The sequence below is a fragment of the Myotis daubentonii genome, chromosome 19 (genome assembly GCF_963259705.1).
Source record: "Myotis daubentonii chromosome 19, mMyoDau2.1, whole genome shotgun sequence".
Taxonomy (NCBI): Eukaryota; Metazoa; Chordata; class Mammalia; order Chiroptera; family Vespertilionidae; genus Myotis; species Myotis daubentonii.
The window spans coordinates 1,967,356-1,981,871 of record NC_081858.1 but is presented as its reverse complement, the minus strand read 5'-3'; the positions used below and the strand labels follow the sequence as shown (position 1 = coordinate 1,981,871).

The following is a 14,516-nucleotide window of genomic DNA, read 5'->3' as shown; positions in this document are numbered from 1 at the left end:
TCTCTAAAAATCAGCACACAAAAATAAAAGCATGCTTACACACTAACAATAACCAATTAGAAGGTAGTGAATGAAACAATTATTGCTTTTAAAACAGCAACAAAATGTAGAAGATGCCTAGAAATAAATTTACCAAAAGATGTAAAAGGCCTTTGTGAGGGAACTAGAGCCGTTGCTAAAGGACAAAAAGGTGCTCACAGGTAAGAAGACATAACAGCGTCAAGATGTCAACTCTCCCAAATCAGCCAGCGGATTCAAGTAATAAACACCCAAGTTACAGTGGGATTTTTGTGGAACTGGATAAGCAAATCCTAAAATTCATAGGAAAAATGGTCTATAATGACTAAGGTATTCTGAAAACAATAATTAGGTGGGGAAACTTACTCTAATTGGGAATTCAGACTTACAGCAATTTAGCAATTCTGTAATGGCACAAGAATCGACAAATACACCATAGAACAAAACAGGGCCCTGAAACAGAACCATGTATGTATATTTGTATGTTGCAAACAAGACAATGTGACAGAGGCAGCATTAGAGATCAGTGGTGAATGCCGATTATCAACATGGGGGGTTGGGGGAGACAAATACTTGGATCTCTATTTGACACCACACACAAAAGTAGATCCCAGCGGGATCCAAGACACAAATGTGAAAATACTTCAAGAAAAATAATCAGGAGATTATCTTAAGTTATCTTTCTAAAGGAAAATATTTTTTGAGTAAGATGAAATAAGAATAAACCATAGAGGATTGATATTTTCTATTAAAGTTTTAGAAATTCTTTAAAAAAATACAAAGTGAAAAGATTCAATTGAAAAGCTACAGACTGAGAGACGAAATTGCAATGCATGTTGACAACCAATTATAAAATCCTACTTCATATTTTAATGGATATGTAAAATATAATCAGCAGACACCAAGGATACAAATCAAGTTTTTGCCAGTGGTCACTTCTTGCAGTAAGGAACAGGACTGATAATAGAGTCCAAAGGATGCTCCAACTTGATCTGCACCATTGTTCCTTTTAATTAAATAAGCTTGAAGAGTAAAATATTAACATTACCAGTTCTGAACAGTGTAAACATGAGTGTTTTATTACTTCAGTATTTTTCATGATTTGATTCTAAGAAGCAAACGAAACACGCAAGATAAAGCTGGCCCCTCGCACTTGCCGAACCAAAGCTGGGCCGGGTCACCCCCTGGACCAGGGCTTGGGCTGCTTCTGGGTCTTGCCTTTGCGGGTAGATTCAAATCCCCACACAGAATTCCCACCGCGATAAGGAAGGCAGCCTACCTCCCCCCTTCCTTCCCCCCCTTCCCGGCTGGGAAAGTGGCAACAAGTCAAAATAAAGCCCCAGGTAGTCAGAACGACAAAGGCTGTGCCCCAGGGGAGGCTCGCCTTTCAGAGGCTCTGGGGGCAGGAGAAAGCCCCTTTGTGTCCCCGATGGCGACTCTGGGAAGCGAGGAGGGCGGGGCCGGGGTCCTGCGGAGGATGATGGAGCCTGGCAGCCTGGAGACGCCCAGGAGACCCCGGTCCTGGGCAGGAATGTCTCCTCGCACAGCAGGCCCTCTGTCTGCGAGGAGCGTGAGGTCAGGGGCACAGCACACTAGGGTTTCTCCAGCACCCGGACAAAATGCGCCTCCCTGATGGTGTCCAAATACAGGCTGCTGCCCGCTCTCCAGCGCAGGGAGACCCGATCCGCTCTATTCAGAGAAGCCATTAGTCTCCGTATTCTACAAAGCAGACCACTGCGACTACCAAAGCAGCACCTGACAAAGGGCACCCTAAACAGGAATCTCCAGGGTACAGTGTAGGGAGCCTGGGGCTGGCAAGCCAGGCCCCAAGGAGAGCAAACCAAAGCAAGGCCTTTACAAAGCCCCGTCTGGCGCGGCCACTGCTGACAGCAGCATCTCCTCCATCACATAACTGTTCGCGGGAGCTACGCCTCCAAGAACTCCTCCTCAGGAGAAAACGTGAAAGTTTGAAAAAGAGAGGCACCCCAAATCAACGAATTGACTTTCCGCCAGTATCCTCAAAAACACAAAGAAACCACTGAATCCCCAAAGATGCAGGTACTCTGATTTATGAAATAAAAGTTACATAGTTTCTCTTTTTCTTTTTGTCTCTCTTTAAAACTATGACTGAATTAGTGGAGTACAAATAAGCAATTTAAATTAAAACTCTCAGAGAAAATTAAGAGATAAAGTAAACACTTTAAAATGAAGGAAAAACTGATAACTATAGGCAATGTGGACAGACATCTGATAAAGGGCAAGGCAAAAATAATAAACATATATACTGTACAGGTCCATAAACATGAAAGTCCCTTCCTCTCTAAATGATACTTTTCTACCCCATGAGAAATCAGGTCTCTAAATACCCAAAAGGAGAGCAGAGCTTCACAATGTGTCTTCTGAGGAAGCGTCAAATGCGTGGAGAAGTGCAGTGCCAATGTGCATCTCTGTAAGACACAGGCAACCTCCAGCACACACGCCTGCCTCTACTAACGTCTCACTAGGAACTGGGGCTCTGGGGCTCTCAGCTTCTACATATAACCTGAAGTCTGCCCCGTGACTTCCCCACTGAACCCTTCCAATGACCTCTCACAGCTACACAAAGTCCTGGTCTCCTGGTATGTCATAGCGAGGTCTTTCATAGACAGCTCTGGTCCCTACCTCCCCCCGAGAATTATCTGCCAAACTCCTGCTTGCTTTTCATGAAATCACACAGAACCCTGCAGTTCACTACATGTGAAGAGTTACCGTGTGCTCCTGTGCCCGCACTCAGAGCTGCCTGGGTTCTTCTCTCCTAAGCATCACCAGATCAAGTCATTTTTCAGGAAGCCCTGCCTCTTACAGCAGAGCTAAGATGTAGAGCACACGTGACTGGTACAGGGGAACCATGGTTCTTGAACTTAATTATTTCCGGAGGCTGTTCAAGAAGCCATTTGTTTATATATATATATATATATATACTAGATGCCCGGTGCACAAAAATTTGTGCACTGGCGGCGGGGGGGAGGGGTGTCCCTCTGCCTGGCCTGTGCCCTCTCGCAGTCTGGGACCCCTCGGGAGATAACGACCTGCTGGCTTAGGCCTGCTCCCGGGTGGCAGAGGGCAGGCCCAATCCCTAGGTGCAGCCCCTGGTCGGGCTCAGAGCAGGGTCGATTGGGGAATTGGGGCGCCACCCCCGTCATGCACAGAGCAGGGCGGATTGGGAGGTTGCGATGCCACCCTCAGTCATGCTCAGGGTAGGGCCGATTGGGGGGTTGGGGCACCGCCCCCTGTCACACTCAAGGCAGGGTCGATGGGGAGGTTGCGGCGCCACCCCGTCACACACAGAGCAGGGCCAGAGGGTTGGGGTGCTGCCCCCTGTCACTCACAGAGTAGGGCTGATAGGGGAGTTGGGGCACCGCCCCATCACACACAGAGCAGGGCAGATCAGGGGGCTGGGGTGCCACACCCTGTCACACTCAGGGCAGGGCCGATGGGGAGGTTATGGCTCTACCCCATCACACACAGAGCAGGGCCTGTGGGGGGGTGGGGGTTGGGGCACAGCCCTCTATCACCCACAGAGCAGGGCTGATCAGGGGGTTGGAGCGCCGCACCCTGTCACACACAGAGCAGGGCGGATCAGGGGGTTGGGGCGCCGCCCTCTATCACCCACAGAGCAGGGCCGATCAGGGGGTTGGGGCGCCGCCACTGTCACACTCAGGGCAGGGCCGATGGGGGGGTTATGGCTCTACCCCATCACACACAGAGCAGGGCCTGTGGGGGGGGGGGTTGGTTGGGGCACCGCACCCTGTCACACACAGAGCCGCAGGGCGATCAGGGGGTTGGGGAGCTCCCCCCTATCAGGCACAGAGCAGGGCCGATCAGGGGGTTGGGGCACTTTCCCTGTCACGAACTGAGCAGGGCGGATAGGGAGGTTGTGGCCCCGCCTCCTGTCACACACAGAGCCGCAGGGCGATCAGGGGGTTTGGGTGCTGCCCCCTGTCACGCTGATCCTGGTTCCAGGAGGCCTCACGGCTCCGCTGATCCCGATGCTGGGAGGCATATTACCCTTTTACTATGTAGGACAGAGGCCTGGTGCATGGTGGGGGCCGGCTGGTTTGCCCTGAAGGGTGTCCTGGATCAGGGTAGCGGTCCTGCTTGGGTGCCTGGCCAGCCTGGGTGAGGGGCTGATGGCTGTTTGCAGCTGGTCACACCGCCTTCAGGGTGGGGATCCCCACTGGGGTGCCTGGTCAGTCTGGGTGAGGGACTGAGGGCTGTTTTCAGGCTGGCGGGTGACTGAAGCTCCCAACCGCTCCTTTTTTTCTTTTTTTTTTAATTCTGGGCCAGCTTTAGCTCTGAGGCTTGGCTCCAGCTCTGAGGCCTCGGCTGCTGAAAGCAGGTATCTGGTTTGTTTGGGTTCTATAATCGAAACACTCTTTCAACTCCAGCTCTGAGATCTCGGCTGGCTGAAAGCAGGTTTCTGGAGTTTGTTTAGATTCTATACTTGTAACAATGTTTCAAACTGCAAGCTCAGAGGCCGGCAGCAGCAGACGGGGAACATTGGCTTCCTCCGTCACTGAAGCAAGCAAGCCTCATGTTCACTTCAAGCTGTCTGGCTGCCGGCCGCCATCTTGGCTGGCAGTTAATTTGCATATTGCCCTGATTAGCCAATGGGAAGGGTAGCGAAGGCACGGCTAATTACCATGTTTCTCTTTTATTAGATAGGATATGATTAGACAATCATATACTGTGCATACTGTTCAACCAGATATTTCCAATACCAACCTACGTAGATATTACAATATAATTGACTATATCCCACTGACTATATTGTAACTACAAATTTGTACTTCTTAATCCTTTCACCTTTTTCATCCAGTCTCCAACGCCCCTCCACTCTGGCAACCAGGAGTTTGTTCTCTTTATGTATGTGCATGTTTCTGCTCTGTTTGTTCGTATATATTGTTCTTTAGATTCCACATATAAGCTAAATCAGATATTTATCTTTCTGTGACTCACTTATTTCCCTTAGTATAATAACCTCTAGGTCCATTCATACTGTCACAAATGGTAAAATTTCCTTAATTTTTATGGCTGTATAATATTCCATTGTATATGTGCACCACTTCTTTATCCGCTTGTCTGTTGATGGTGTTTTGGTTGCTTTCATATTTTGGCTACTATAAATAACACTGCAGTGAACATGCGGGTACATATATTCTTTCCAATTAGTGTTTTGGATTTCTTCAGATATATACACAGAAGTGGGATTGCTGGGTCATAGGCAGTTCCATTTTCAAATTTTGGAGGAAACTCCATGTGTTTTCTATACTGGCTGCACCAGTCTCCATTCACAGCAACAGTGCATGAGGGTTCCCCTTTCTTTTCATAATCGTATGTTGTATATTGATTTATTGATGACTAGAGGCCCGGTGCATGAATTCATGCATGGGTGGGGTCCGGCCAGCCTGCTCCTGGGTCAACTCCTGGTCCAGGGGGCAATTTGCATATTACCCTTTTATTACATAGGACTAGGGGCCCGGTGCACGAAATTCGTGCACTGGGTGTGTGTGTGGGGGGGAAGTGTCCCTCAGCCCAGCCTGCCCCTTCTCACATACTGGGAGCCCTCAGGCGTTGACCCCCATCACCCTCCAATCGCAGGATCGGCCCCTTGCCCAGGCCTGACGCCTCTGACAGAGGCTTCAGACCTGGGCAGGGGACCCTCATTTCCCCCCATCACTGGTTCTGCCCCCAGCCCAGGCCTGATGCCTCTGGCCCAGGCGTCAGGCCTGGGCAGGGGACCCCCAGATCCCTCCGATTGCTGGCTCTGCCGCTTGCCCAGGCCTGATGCCTCAGCCAGAGGCGTAGACCCCCATCACCCTCCGATCGCCTGATCGGCCCCTTACCCAGGCCTGACGCCTCCGCCAGAGGTGTCAGGCTTGGACAGGGGACCCCCATCTCCCCCCGATCACTGGCTCTGGCCCCCGCCCAGGCCTGAGGCCTCTGGCCCAGGAATCATGCCTGGGCAGGGGACCCCCATCTCCCTCCGATCGCTTGCTCCACCCCCCGCCCAAGCCTGACGCCTCTGACCCAGGCTTCAGGCCTGGGCAAGGGGACCATCATATCCCCCCAATCCCCGGCTCAGCCCCCCGCCCAGGCCTGATGCCTCGGCCAGAGGAGTTGACCCTCATCACCCTCCCATCACCAATCACCGGATCGGCCCCTTGACCAGGCCTGAGGCCTCCGGCAGAGGTGTCAGGCCTGGGCAGGGGACCCCCAGCTCCCTGCGGTTGCAGGCTCCGCCCCTGCCCAGGCCTAATGCCTCTGGCTGAGGCGTCCGGCCCGGGCAGCGGGGACCTGCAGCTGCAGCGGCCCCGCGATCGTGGGCTCCGCTTTAGGCCCAGGCAAGGGACCCCTAGCTCCTGGGACTGCCAGCTTCGACCGTGCCCAGCTCCCATCGCTGACTCCACCCCTACTTCCTGCTATCACTGGCCAGGGCGGCAAAGGTGCCTGATTCTCTGATCATGGCTGGGGGGCAGGGCAAAGGCGGCCCCAGGGCCGCCTTTGCCCTGCCCCCCAGCTCTTAGCTTCCCCCTGGGTTTCGGATCACTGTCAGTGGCAGGGGGCTTCTTCCTGCTTTCCCTTTCGCCTCCCTGCATTGTGCCTACATATGCAAATTAACCGCCATCTTGTTGGCAGTTAACTGCCAATCTTAGTTGGCAGTTAATTTGCATATAGCCCTGATTAGCCAATGAAAAGGGTATCGTCGTACGCCAATTACCATTTTTCTCTTTTATTAGTGTAGACTAGAGACCCAGTGCATGAAAACTCATGCACTGGAGGGGGGTCCCTCAGCCTGGCCTGCCCCCTCTCACAGTGTGGGAGTCCTCAGGGGCAGGAGGTGACCCAGCAATCAGGGGAAGGTGACGCCCCATCACACCTCTGCTGCTGCCACTGCCTGCAGCACAAACCTTGGCTGGCCCTGGTTACCTGAGCCTCAGGTGGCCCTGGGTGGCCCAGCTGCCATCCAAAGTTTACCTGCACTTCGGGCTGGCCCTAGGCGGCTGGGCAGCTGACATCTGAGGCTTACCTGCACCTCAGGCTGGCCCTGGGCAGCTGACATCTGAGGCTTGCCTGTGCCTTGGACTGGCCCTGGGCGGCTGGGGGGCTCAGGGGACTGGGGGACTCAGGAGGCAGGTGCACGGAGCGGCTGTACCCACCTAGGGGTGGGCCCAGCTGTGTCGCGTGCCTGCTGCCCTGGCAGGGCTGAGGGGACTGGGCGTCGCCATTTTGTGGCTGTGGGTGCCGCCATCTTTGAGGGCATGGTGGTTAATTAGCATATTCCCTCTTTATTGGCTGTGGGTGCCACCATCTTTGTGAGGGTGTGAGGGTCAATTAGCATATTTCCTCTTTATTAAGTAGGATAGCCATTCTAACAGGTATGAAGTGATATCTCATTGTGGTTTTAATTTGCATTTCTCTGATGATTAGTGACACTGGGCATCTTTCATATGTCTATTGGCCATCTGCATGTCTTCTGGGGGAAATGTCTATTCAGGGTCTCTGCCCATTTTTTTATTGAATTGTTTGTTATTTTGGTGTTGAATTGCATGAGTTCTTTATGAATTTTGGATATTAACCCCTTATCAGATGAATCATTGCAAATATCTTCTCCCAACCAGTACGGTGTCTTTTGTTTCTCCAAGATTTACTTTGCTGTGCAAAAACGTTTTAGTTTGTTGTAGTCCCATTTCTTTATTTTTGAGGGGTCCCCTTACCCAAGGAGATATGTCATAAAAAATACATCTAAGAAAAATGTCAGAGATGTTACTGCCTATGCTTTCTTCTAGGACTCTTATGGTTTCAAGTCATATTTATGTTTTTAATCCATTTTGAGTTTATTTTTGTATATGGTGTAAGAAGGTGGTCTAGTTTCCTTCTTCTGCTTGTATCTGTCCAATTTTCCCAGCACCATTTATTGAATAGACTGTCTTTACCCCATTGCAAGTTCTTATTTCCTTTGTCAAATATTAAATTACCATATAGGTGTGGGTTTACTTCTGGGTTCTCTATTCTTTTCCATTGACATATATGGTCTATTTTTATGCCAGGACCATGCTGTTGTGATTACTATAGCCTTGCAATATAGTTTGATATCAGGTAGGGTGATATCTCCAATTTTGTTCTTCTGTCTTTCTTTTTTTTAAAAAGAAGATATTTTATTGATTTCAGAGAAGAAGGGAGAGGGAGAAAGGGATAGAAACATCAATGATGAGAGAGAATCATTGATTGGCTGCCTCCTGCATGCCCCCCACTGGGGATCAAGCCCACAACCCAAGCATATGCCATGAATGGGAATCAAACAGTGACCTCCTGACTTAAAGGTTGATGCTCAACCCCTGAGCCACATTTCTCAGACTGGTGGTCTTTCTGAAGATTGTTGTCTATTCATGGTCTTTAGTGGTTCCATATAAATATTTAAATTATTTGTTCTAATTCTGTGAAAAATGCCAGCTATTTTGATACAAATTGTGTTGAACCTATAAATTGCTTTGGGTAGTATGGACATTTTAATTATATTAATTCTATCTATCCATGAGGATAATCTATACTGCCATTTATTTATTTCTTCAATTTCTTACTATAGTATTATTATTATTTTTTTTTTACCTCCTTGGTACTATATTTTATAGAGGCAACTGTAAATGGGATTGTTTTCTTGGTTTCCCCTTTTTTATAGTTCATTAATCCTATATAATAAAGAGGTAATATGCAAATTAACCCTCACACCCTCACAAAGATGGCTGCCCACAACCAGGCCATCAGGGGGATTAGTTAGGGATGACCAAACGACTGAACAAGCAGGCTGCATGGGGTGACCAAGCTGGCAGGGGGGTTAGTGAGGAATGACCAAATGACTGAACAAGCAGGCTGCAAGGGACGACCAGGCCAGCATGGGGATTAGTGAGGGACGCCCAAATGACTGAACAGCAGGGAGAGCAGTAAAAGGTGACCAGGCCAGTGTGTGTGTGGGGGGCATTTGGGGGCAATTAGGCTGGCAGGGAGAGTGGTGAGGGGTGACTAGGCTGGCAGAGGGGGGGCAGTTGGGGACAACCAGGCTGGCAGTGGGGGACAGTTAGGGGTGACCAGGCTGGCGGGGGGGGGGCAGTTAGGAGCAATCAGGCCAGCACGCACAGGCAGTGTGGGGCGATCAGACTGGCGGGGGGGGGGGGCGGGAGGGCTGGTTAGGGGCGACCAGTCAGGCAGGCAGGTGAGCGATTAGGAGCCAGCAGTCCAGGATTGTGAGAGGAATGTCCGACTGCTGGTTTAGGCCCAATCCCCGGGATCGGTGCACAAATTTCATGCAACGGGCCTCTAGTTGGTGTATAAAAGTGCAACTGATTTCTGCATATTTATTTTGTATCCTGCTACTTTACTCAATTTATTTATTGGCTCTTATAGTTTTTTGGTGGTAGAATCTTTATAGTTCTTTATATACAGTACCATCATCTGCAAATAATAATTTTTACTTCTTCCTTTTCAATTTGGATGCCTTTTCCTTTTTTTTTATTTCCTTTTACTTCTTCTTGTCTGATTGTTATGGTCAGCAGTTCCAGTACTATGTTGAATAGCAATAATGAGAGTGGACATCCTGTCTTGTTCCCTATCTCAAGGGAAATTTTTTAAATTTTGTTTTAAAGTCTATTTTGTCTGTTGTAAGCATTGCTACCCAGTTTTTTTTTCTTTTGTTTCCATTTGTATGAAATATCTGCTTTCATTCGTTTACTTTCTGTTATTTTTTGTTCTGAGTTGGATATCTTGCAGACAGTATATACAATATATATATAATTCTTATTCATTCAGTCACTGTATATATTTTGATTGGAATATTTAATCCATTTACATTGAAAGTAATTATTGACAGGTATGCACATATTGCTGTTTTATTCTATTTAAAAATATTTTAATTGATTTCAGAGAGGAAGGGAGAGAAAGAGAGATAGAGACATCAATGATGAGAGATAATTATTGATTGGCCGCCTCTTGCACGCTCCTTACTGGGAATTGGGCCCACAACCTGGGCATATGCCCTGATTGGGAATCAAACCATGACTCCTGGTTCATAAGTTAATGCTCAACCACTGAGCCACAATGGCCAGACCTTTATAATTATGTTCTTTATTAAATTATTATTCCTTTCTTATTTTTAAAGAAGTCCCTTTAACGTTTATTGTAATACTGGTTTGGTGACAATGAATTCCTTTAGCTATTTCTTGTCTGGGAAGCTATTTTTTTACTTTCCATTTGGGGCCTTGCTGTGTAGATTAGTCTTGGTTGTTGGTCCTTGCTTTACATCACTCTGAATATTTCATGCCAATCCCTTCTGGCCTGAAATGTTTCTGTTGAGAAACAAGCTGATAGTCTTATGGGAGCTCCTTTGTAGGTAACAGTCTTTCTCTTGATGCTTTTAAGATTTTTTGTCTTTAACTTTCCATTTTAATTATGATGTTGTCTTGGTGTGGCCTCTCTGGGTTCACTTTCTTTGGGACTCTGTGCTTCCTGGACTTGTGTGTCTTTTTCCTTTACCAGATCAGTGAAGATTTTTTTAGTCATTATTTATTCAAATTGGTTCTCAGTCCCTTGCTATCTATCTTCTCCTTCTGGTACCCCTATAATGTGGATGTTGTAGCACTTCATGTTGTCCTAGAGGTCCTTTGAACTATTCTCATTAGTTAAAGTTTTTCTTCCTTTTGCTTCTCTAATTTTTGCTACCTTGTCTAGTCATTCCAAATCACTGATTCCATTCTCTGCTTCATCTAATGTGCTGCTCATGCCTTCTAGTGTATTCTTAATTTCAGATACTGTTCATTTTTGAGTGGTTATTTTTTGTGATTTCTGTCCTTTTATATGCTTTAAGTTCTTGCTTAGTTCATCCATTCTTCCCCTAATTTCCTTGATCATTCTTATAACCATTGTTTTGAACTTTGTATCTGGTAGATTGTTTGCCTCCATTTCATATAGTTTTGTGTGTTTTTTCCTAGCGATTTCTCCTGTTCTTTCATTTGGGGCATGCTACTTTGTCTCCCCGTTTTGGCTGCCTCTCTGTGTTTGTTTCTGTGTATTAGGTACATCTTTTATGTCTGCCAGTCTTGATAGGCTGGCCTTCTATAGTAGGTGTCCAGTGTGGCCGATTGGCGTAGTCTCTTTGATCACCAAAGGTAGGTGCTCCAGGAATGTCCCTTGCATTGGTTACATGAGCCCTCCTGTTGTAGTTCAGTTTTGCTTGCTGTTGGCCCATCTCATCCATGGGTGGGGTTGACACTCAGGTTGGCTGACTATGAGGACTAACTGCAACCACAGTGAACAAACTGCTGTGCAAAAGCTGACCCCATCCAGTGGAATTAATCCCAGCAGAGTCTGTTGCCTGCAAGATCTCTCTTTGGGTGTTCTGCTTGTGAAGCCAACTCGGTCATGCTCTACTGTGGTCTGAAATGCAGAAGTGGCTGTGTTGGCTCTTGGGTGTCGTGGAAGGGACTCCAGTGCATGTCACTGTCAAATGCTGTCCTTGCATGGCCCTGGGCTACCTCTTTGGAGCTGCCTACCAAGCAATCCATAGTTTGTGGCTGCCTCTGCTGGGCCTTGAGTATACAAGGGAGCAGCCAAGCTGCATACCAATGTTGATTTCCACCAGTATCAAGCCTGGGGGCAGGTTAGCAAAAGGACCAAGGCACAGAGATATGCCTCCACCTGTGGGCCACCTGTTAGGCTTAGTCAGTGCGAGACCCTCTGGGAGTATGCAGGTTATGTGAGGTTATTCTCAGTGAATCACCGGGTAGAAACAAGTGATGTTCATGAGGCTGATACACATTCAATCTTGGTGCTAGTACTGGGCCTGAGGCCACTCAGCCAAAGTCCCAGGGTACACCAAGGCCAGCTGCCACCCACCTGAAGCCTGTGGACCTTTGTGTCTCAGGGAGTTTTCAGGGTAAGGCCAATAGAGTTCATGAAGCTAAAACAGACCAAGATGTGGCCATGTGGAGGAAGAGCTCTGCACAGGAATGGTGGTGTCAGTCGGGGCATGTGGTGAGTGGTGAGTAGGTGAAGAAATGAATCTTCTCGAGAGCCTCCCATTAAAGTCTGTTCCACAGGCCTAGGCTGGCCACAGCCAACAAACTTCTCTGCAGGGAACAAGTGTGGCAGGGCAGGGCCACAGGTGGTCGAGACAGTAAACTAGTGCATCCACCCAAGCTGACGCAAATGGAGGCGGAGTGCCTGACCCAGGAAAGATGGCACCTGTGAGTTGTGTGGGAGAGAGGGACTCAGCACAGGGACAATGGCGGCCGTCTCTCTAGGTCTCTCCTCAAAGCCACAAAACCCAATCTCTCCTTAGATGACTCATCTCCTCTGAGCCCTTTAAAAGGGGGACTGGGTTTCTAGTAGACTCCCATCTCACTCTGGCAGGTGAAATTCCCACAGATTTTCAGTCAGACATTATGTGGGCTCCCTTTTTCTAGTTCTCTTGGCTGGGAAGCCCAGAGTGAGGTAAGTCCCACCACTCCACAGGGGGACCTTGGCAGATGAGATATCCCGCCTAATTCTCAACCACAACATGCGGGTGCTCCGCCCTTCCCACTAGTCTCAATGTGGCTGCTTCTGTACATCCTTGGTCCTGAGACTTCTCTGCAGCTGGTCTTCAGCTGGTTATGCAGGCTGGCTGTTCGATACTTTGGTCCTGGGAGGAGGTGAGCACACTGCTCTGGTCCCTTCGTGGATCTCCAGTAGATAGTAACATGGCTTGATGGCATGTAGCTAATCAAGCACAGAGTGCTTAGGATTAGAATAAATGGGCTATCTAATTTCACGGAGAGTGACATGTGTTTTCATTTATACAAGGAATATATGAGAGCAGGTAAGAAAAATTTTTTTAAATGTAATTGTGGGGAAGGTATGTGTATAGATGTTGGGTAGTCAAAGTGGCAGACTACAGTTGATATTCTTTTTGCTGATTTGTTCCTATTGAGAGAAAAGTCCCAAGATCTACCTTACTGCAGAAGCCAAAGTGGAGTAGATAATCCCTCTCCCTGTCTCTAGGGAAAAAGGATGTGAGCACATGCCTTAAATATAGCCAACCAATTGGTCAGATGCATAATTCTGAAGTAAAGATCTGTATTTTCATTGCTTAGGAAGAGAATCAAAATCCATGACAGAGCTGTAAGTGTCCACTGGTAAAGTCCAGAACTATCGTGCCCAGATGTGACAGTAGCAGCAGAGATATATAAAACAAACCATGAGTTGAAACCTTGGCTATCCTTGCCTCCCTTGGTTCCTACCTATTTTATTTTCTCAGTACCCTCCTAATAAATTCTTCCACTGATTCAAGATTATTTCAGGGACTTTTATTCAAGAACAGCGACCAGCATAGACACATGAATGGCCTTTAGCCATCAGGAACAGAGAACAATTCACTGCCCGTATATATACTGGAAGTTAAGGAAACTATAGTGGAAGACTCTGGCTCAAAGCTAGAATATTTACTTTTCTTTTAAACTAGAGGCCCCCAACTGCCCTCCCCTGCTGACCCGGTCGCCCCTAACTGCCCTCCCCTGCAGGCCATCTTGTGGAGGCCATCTTGTGAAAGGGCGTGATGGTCAATTTGCATATTACCTCTTTATTATATAGGATTTTTATTGATTTCAGAGAGGGGAAGGGAGAGAGAGAGATAGAAACATCAATGATGAGAGAGAATCATCAATCAGCTGCCTCCAGCATGCCCCCTACTAGGGATTGAGCCCACAACCTGGGCATGTGCCCTGACCAGAAATCAAATCTTGACCTCCTGGTTCATGGGTTGACACTCAACCACTGAGCCACACCAGCTGGTCTAGTATATTTCTTTCTTTCATTAGTATGTTTGTTTGAGTCAAATGAACCTATAGATAGATAACCATTTTTTACCTAAAAAAAAATTTCATGCAGTTTAACCTAATATTTCTGGGCTGTATTCAGAGTCATGATAATATCTATTTCTCTCTACCTGGCTATTCTTAACTAATATTAAAAAGTTACCTTCTATTTCTTTTCCTTTATTGAATTAACAAAATGATACAGGTATCAGGTATATAATTACAGAATACATTATCTGTACATTGTACTGTGTGTAAATCACCCCAGGTCAAGTCTCCTTCCATCACCATTTCCCCCCATATACCCTTCTCCACCTCCCTGCTGCAATCATACCACTGTCCATGTTCATGAGTTTTTTCTCTTTTTTCTTTAAATCAATCCTTTCACCCTCCAACTCAGCCCCCAACCACCATCCCTGACAGCTGTCAGCCTGCTCTCTGTCTATGAGCCTGTCTTTATTTTGTTTGTCAGTTCAGTTGTATTAAAAGGCATGGTACTATCCATCTCTCTACCTGGCTATTCTTAGCTTAAATAATTAATTAATTATTTTAATCCTCACCTGAGGATTTTTTTTTTTTCATTTTAGAGAGAGAAAGAGAAATATTCATGTGAGA

The 14,516-nt window shown here is 47.4% G+C and overlaps 1 protein-coding gene across 2 annotated transcripts in view; it reads right to left on the bottom strand.

Annotated features, from left to right (window-relative positions):
- Window positions 1-14,516, bottom strand: part of TBCEL (tubulin folding cofactor E like) — a 79,065-nt gene that overhangs the window by 21,372 nt on the left and 43,177 nt on the right. The gene's annotated exons all lie outside the window — the stretch shown is intronic.